This window comes from Prionailurus bengalensis, unplaced genomic scaffold (assembly GCF_016509475.1).
Source record: "Prionailurus bengalensis isolate Pbe53 unplaced genomic scaffold, Fcat_Pben_1.1_paternal_pri Un_scaffold_112, whole genome shotgun sequence".
Taxonomy (NCBI): domain Eukaryota; kingdom Metazoa; phylum Chordata; class Mammalia; order Carnivora; family Felidae; genus Prionailurus; species Prionailurus bengalensis.
Genome location: NW_025091208.1, coordinates 55,042 through 61,612, shown reverse-complemented (window position 1 = coordinate 61,612; position 6,571 = coordinate 55,042). Strand labels below are relative to the sequence as shown.

General features: G+C 40.5%; 1 pseudogene; it reads right to left on the bottom strand.

The window, feature by feature from the left end:
* Nucleotides 1-4,904: 4,904 nt before the first annotated feature.
* On the bottom strand, nucleotides 4,905-5,784 carry LOC122478622 (annotated as a pseudogene).
* Between the last annotated feature and the right edge of the window lie 787 nt (nucleotides 5,785-6,571).

Here is a 6,571-nt window from a genome sequence, read left to right as displayed (position 1 = left end):
ACAATTCAGAGACACCCCCCCCCCACACACACACACACACTCATATGGTCTTGGGGATGGTCTCAGGTCACTGTGGCTGGCTTGTCCCAGGAAATAGTCATGGCGCCTTGCAGCAGCAGTGGCTCAGAGCCTATGATAAATCACAACAAACAGCCAACACAAGGGTTTGCTACCTTCAGCCAGTGTCGTTGTCCCTATATGGGTGAACATGTTGGTCTGATGGCACCCACTGGTCTTTTGCTCAGGGAGAGGCCATATCAGCTCTACCAAATGTACTCCAAGCAGGGGAACTGCTTCTCCCTGTATGGCCCAGAAGATCTTCAGATAGCGCTGCCCTCTCCTGGGGCTCCTCCCTGCTTCCTTTCCTGAGCACCACCAGTGGCTTACCTCTGAAACTTCAGACTCTGCTCCATTGTTTATGGAACACTGGTAGTATTGAGACTCTCTTCTTCTCCCCCTATCACTTGTATTGGAGAGTCTTATGCAGTCGTCTGTGCAAGTTTTCACTCTTTCTCTCCAGTTGCTTTCAAGGGGACTGCTTTATTGCACAAACCCAGTGTGCTGCTTTTTCTTCTCCTCTGTCTTTCACCTCTCAGCAAAAATGGCTCCCTCCTCTCTGTGGCACTGCAGCTCTTCTCTCCCCCAATTCACCTCTCCACACCATGTACCTGCTGCATTCTCTCTCTCAAATTATGCAGATTGTTCTGTTAATTCTCAGATCAATTTCCTAGGTGTTCAAAATGGTTTGATGTTGATCTAGCTGTGTTCAAAGGATGAGACAAGCTCAGGGTCCTCTTACTTCTCTGCCATCTTATCTCCTCTCTTCCCCATAAAAATAAATTTAAATCCAGATGGCTTAACTAGTGAATTCTTTCAATTGTTTTAGGAAGAAATATATATATTTATTTAATAACTCTACACAAAATCTTTCAGAGAATATATAATATCAAACAATTCCCAATGTGTTTTATAAAACTACTATAACTAATATGAAAACATGACTAAGTTATCATATGAAAAGAATATTACAAGGCTATATAAATCTTTAACATAGCCAAAAAAAAAAACCTAAACAAAATAAAAGCTAATTATATGCAAGGATACATGAAAAATACTATATTATACTATATAACCCAATGATATATTTAGTCCAGAAATACAAGATTGCTTTAACATTCAAAAAAATCAATGTAAATCATATAAGAAAGGGAAAAAGAGACAGAGAAAATGTATTTTATAAAATTCAATACAGACATATAATGTGTTTTTTAGCTCAAAAAGTTTGGAATAGAGGGGAGCTCTACTAATAGAAGCATATATTCAAAAACCCGATAAATAACATATACTTAATGAGGAAATATTGAATAAAGCCCTATTTGATTTCAGCATAAGAAAGGGATGCCCATGATCCCCACATTAATTCATTATTGCAATGGAGTTCTTAAGTAATGCAATAAGCAGTAAAAACTAATAAAAGGTACAATTATTATAAAGGAAAACAAAAAAGTTGTTTTTATTTACAGGTGACAAACCTATACATGTAAGTCCAGAAGAATCTATGAACAAATTATGCAAATGTATATAAAGTTAGTAAGAACCTGGGACCACAATCAGTGTACAAAAAAATTTCATCTTCATATTCTAATAGTAAGAAGTAAACTATATTTAAAAACATACTACTGGGTTCTAGCGAGGATAGAGTAGCACCTATATTTTCTAGTCCTCTATCTTACAACTCAAAAATATGAATATTACAAAACATAAAACAACTCTGAAAGTGGAAGGAAAGTGGTGGACTGTTTAGGTACCTTGAAACTTTAGGAACTTGGTCAGTTTCCTGCACTTTCATTTTGCCTTCCATTTACTGAATGGGATACTGGGGAAAAAATAAATCCTACAACTCAGAAATACCAACAGGCACAGAAAAAGTGATGTTAATGGGTCTCAACAAGGAACTGACCTTCCACTCCCTGCTTGGTGATAATAGAGGGTGTTTTGATTCACCCTCCTGGGTGGTGTCAGTGGGGCCAAGCAAGGAGCTGGGTTTCTATGCCCATTCAGCATCAATAAAGCTGAATAAACAAAGAAAGACAGGACTGCTTAGTTTTCTTTCCATACTAGTATAGTTTCAGTTAATCCCAGTGGGGAGCTACACTTCCAGTTCCACCAGACAACAATAAGGTGTTACTAGTCAATCCACTGCTTTCCAACCCCTGGTGTCAGCAGGACCCAGTGAGAAGCTAAAGTGTTGCTGCCACCCAGAAGCAACAGGTGGTGTGAATTAGAACTCTGCTATTGCAGAGGTAGTGTCAGTGGGTCCCAGATAAGAGCTGGATTTACATCCCTACAAACAGTAAACAGGCAGCACTAGTTGGTACACTGTTTTGCAAATGCCTGGTTTCATCAGGGCACAGTGAAAAGCTAAACTGCTACTTCCAACATAGAACAACAGGTGGTGTGAGATGGCAGTTCACATTCCCCCCTTAATGTCAGTGGGCCTAGTGAGAAACAGACCATCCACCCTGACCTAGTAGTAATGAGTGGCAAAGAGGCAGAAATTAGCTAGTGCAAAGCAGTGTAAGTTGGTGTTCTGTTTTTGCAGTGGTGGTGTCAGTTTGGCATAGTAGGATGCTCACCTTCCGTGCTCACACGGAAGCAATGAGGTAGTGTGATGTGGGACTGACTACTTGGGACTTTGCTTTTCCACAACCCTGGTGTCAGTAGGGACTAGCAGGAAAATGAGGTTCACCAAAACCCACCCACAAAGAGGTGGAATGAGGCAGTGCAAGGTGATGCTAAACTGTACACTGCTTTCCCCTTCCCTGATGTCAGTAGAAGCAGCAAGATATTGATCTTGCACTTCCACATAGCAGCACAAAGGCAGAAGGCGATGGTGTGAGGCTGTACTAGTTTCCACTATGTCAGCAAAGACCAGTGGAGATACATTTCTACCTCCAGGCAGCAATAATTGATGAAACAAGACAGTAAGCAGCTGTGGTAGTCAACATTGACTGTGATTTCCCACAATTCTAGTGTCAGTTATGCCTAGCAGAGCATTAAACTTCCAGTCTTGTGAAGCATCAATAAGGCAGTTCCAGTCAGTGATTTGTTGTCTCCAAGGAGGAGTAAGTAAGGCTGAGAAGAAAGCTAAAATTCCATCCTTACTAACCAGCAAAAAGGTCGTGTGAGTCAGTGCTTTGCATTTGCAAAAGTGGTGTCAGTAGGGCACAATGTGGAGTTGAACATTTATTCACCTTTTGACATGCATACTACACCTAAAACAGTGATTTCATGGTTAAAAATAAATAGAGACCAGAGTCACACAAAATAAAATGGAAACTATCTAAGATACAATTTTTAAAAAGTCACTAAGCATACTAAAAACCAAAAAATAAAATAAAATCACAGTTTAAACTAGCAAAGAATAAACAGACACCAAGACTGGATAATTCAGGTAAAGGAATTTTCTGACAAGGATGTTAAATCAGCCATAATATAACTGCTTCAAAAAGCAATTACAAATATTTTTGAAACAAATTTAAAAAAATAGAAAACCCCAGCAAAAAAAAAAAAAAAAAAAAAGAAGATATAAAAAGAACAAAAGGGTGCACCCGGATGGCTCAGTTGGTTAAGCGTCTGACTTTTAATTTCAGCCTACATCATGGTCTCATGGTCATGAAATTGCGCCCCAAGTCAGGCTCTGCTCTGGGCATGGAGCTTGCTTAAGATTGTCTTTTCCTCTGCCCCTCCCCCCAACTAGCGTGTGCTTGCCTCTCTCTTTCTCTACTCAAGAAAGAAAGAAAGAAAGAAAGAAAGAAAGAAAGAATAACAAAGAAAACAAAAGGATATTATAGAAATGAAAAATACACTAACTTAAATTAAAAATCACTGAAAGGTGTAAAAATACATTGAAAACCATAGTTGAAAGAATCAGTGGGCTCAAAGAAAAATCAACAGATTACCTAATCTAAACAACATGCAGAAAATAAACTAAAAATAAACAGAGACACGGGAATCATGGAAGAATAACAAAATACATAATATTCATATATTAAGAATCCCATAAAGAGAAAATGAAATTATAAGGCTAAAAAATATTTGAAAAAAGTATTTGAATGGCTAAACATTTCCCAAATTTGATGACAAGCCTATACCTACATTACAGATTTAGTAATGTGAGAAAATCCAAATTAAGATAAATAAACTTAAAAAAACACCAAGGTACATAATAATCAAACTTACAGAAAGTAAAGACAGCCTTTTTTTTTTTTTTTTTGCAATTGAGGAATTGAATTTTTAAAATTTTTTGTTTATTGTTTTGGGAGAGAGAGAGAGAGAGAGAGAAAGCACGTGAGCAGGGGAGAGATACAGAAGGAGGGAGAGAGCGAGAATCCCAAGCAGACTCTCACTGCAAGGCTCAAACACATGAACACATGATGACCTGAGCTGAAATCAAGAGTCGGACACTTAACCAACTGAACCACCCTGGCACCCCAGAGGAATGGAATGTTTAACATAGTTTAAATAGCCACATGTGGCTAGTGGTTGCCACTAGTGGCACAGTTTTAATGCCTGGTCAAAATCAGTGGTTTATTTGGGGGAGTTCTCTAATCACTGCTAACGGGTGTCCAGGGCTGAGGGTGGAAAGAGAGGGAAGCTCTTAACAGATCTATTTATCTACTCAAACAAATGCTCCACAGCTTTCGGAGGCTGGATGGAGAAATGACCCTGGGGGAGACCTGAGTACGCCTTCGAACTCCTGGCTAATGCCAACAGGAGTAAAAGGCCTAGGATTTGGCTTACTCATGTAGGAAGAAACACATGGTTCCACGCACAGAATCTGAGGCTTGGGATATCTGTGCATGGAAATTATTGCTGTGGAGCTGGTGGGGAGGTGGTGATGCTCATTTCTGGATGGGGTTTCCAGAGCTAGAAGAGTATTTAGAGGTGGAGGGAGGACCTGAGGGCCCTTTCTGGCCACGTGTAGGCTATGCAGGAGCTTTCTTTTTGGAGATTAAGGTCTTGCTCTTGCTCTTGAACATTTTGCTGGGATCCAGCTTGTTCATGAAGGAGTAGGTCTCTTCCATGAGCAGGTTTGTGTTGTAGGTAATGGGTTTATACGTGTTGAACAATTGCTTGGCCTGTGGGCTAATGCCATAGCTGGTGAAGGCATACTGCCACTCCGGCAGGCCCAGGTGCATGATGAGCAGGCAATAGTAACCAGTACAAGTATCTGTGATCAAATGCCAGTGTAATGCTCTGGCCAGGAACCGGAAGTCAATGTCTTATGCTACTGCTGCTTTCCCTCTTTTGTAGACAAGGTAAACCTTCCCATTCCCATTTCCAAGGATCCAGCTCAAACATCACACTGCAAGAATCAAAGTGAGGCTTCTCTGGCTGGTTCTCACTGGCTTCAAGTGCATCATCTTCCAGGTCTTCCAGGGTTGGTGCATTAGGGAGTGAATACATGGAAGACTGGTTGAGTTGAGTCAGTTTTGAGATTCTATTAATTGCCATGCTGCCCAATGGAATGGTGTTCTCATCCAGCTTCACACTCCATGTCATGTGGAAGCCATTGTTAATCAGATAAAAATTCTTCACATCCTCTGATAGCAAGCAGTTACTTTTTTGTTCCCCTGAAGAAATCATATGACGTTCAGCAGGCAGCTTTTCTATGATAGCCACCTTTGTTACACCTGGAGAAGATTTTAGGATGTGCATGATCCCCAGGGTCAGCTTCTCCAGGTGCAGCTGGCTGCAGCCTCAGGGTGAAGCCTCCTCCATGGTTCATACATGGGCTCTTTGTGCACTGGGGGTGGAGGTGGCGACTGGTGGGAGAGCAGGTTGGGCAGGAGGGCTGGACATCGCCCCAGAGGCTCCGTGGCCCAGTTCACTGCATGCAGGGAGTTGCAGTGCTTGGCATCTGAGAGCGCAGTGGGGCAGAGAAGGGGGGCCTGGGCTGCTCTGGGAGTGATAGTGACATGGGTGCTTGTTCTCCTGGCCCTGACAGCCACTCCACACCACACTGCCAGGACATCTTCGAAGAAAATCTTTGAACACAGCTAGAGAGAAATGATGGATTACCTCTAGGGAAACAACAATTAGAAAGGTAGCAGATGTCTCACTTGAAACTACGGAGGCCAGAAGGAGGTGGCAAAGTATTTTGTATGTGGAAAAATAACTATAGGCCACATTGGTCCACAAAAGTAACTTCAACAAATTTAAAAGAATTGAAACCATACTTAGTATGTTTGCTGACAATAATAGAATCAATATACAAATAAATAACATAAATATAGCAGTAAACCCTCAAAAGCTTTTGAAATAAACACTGCAACTCTAAATAATCACAGGTAAAAAGGAAATTAAAAATAATGTGCAACTGAATGAAAAATGAATACCAAATATCAACTTTTGTGCAATAAAGTAATGCTGAAGGTAAATTTATAGCACTAAATTCTTATATTAGAAAAGGGTGGAAGAAAAGGGGAATAAAGGAACAAGAAAACTATAAAAAAGCCCGAAAACAACTTATAAGTTGACATTATGAAGTTCATAACTAACAGTAATT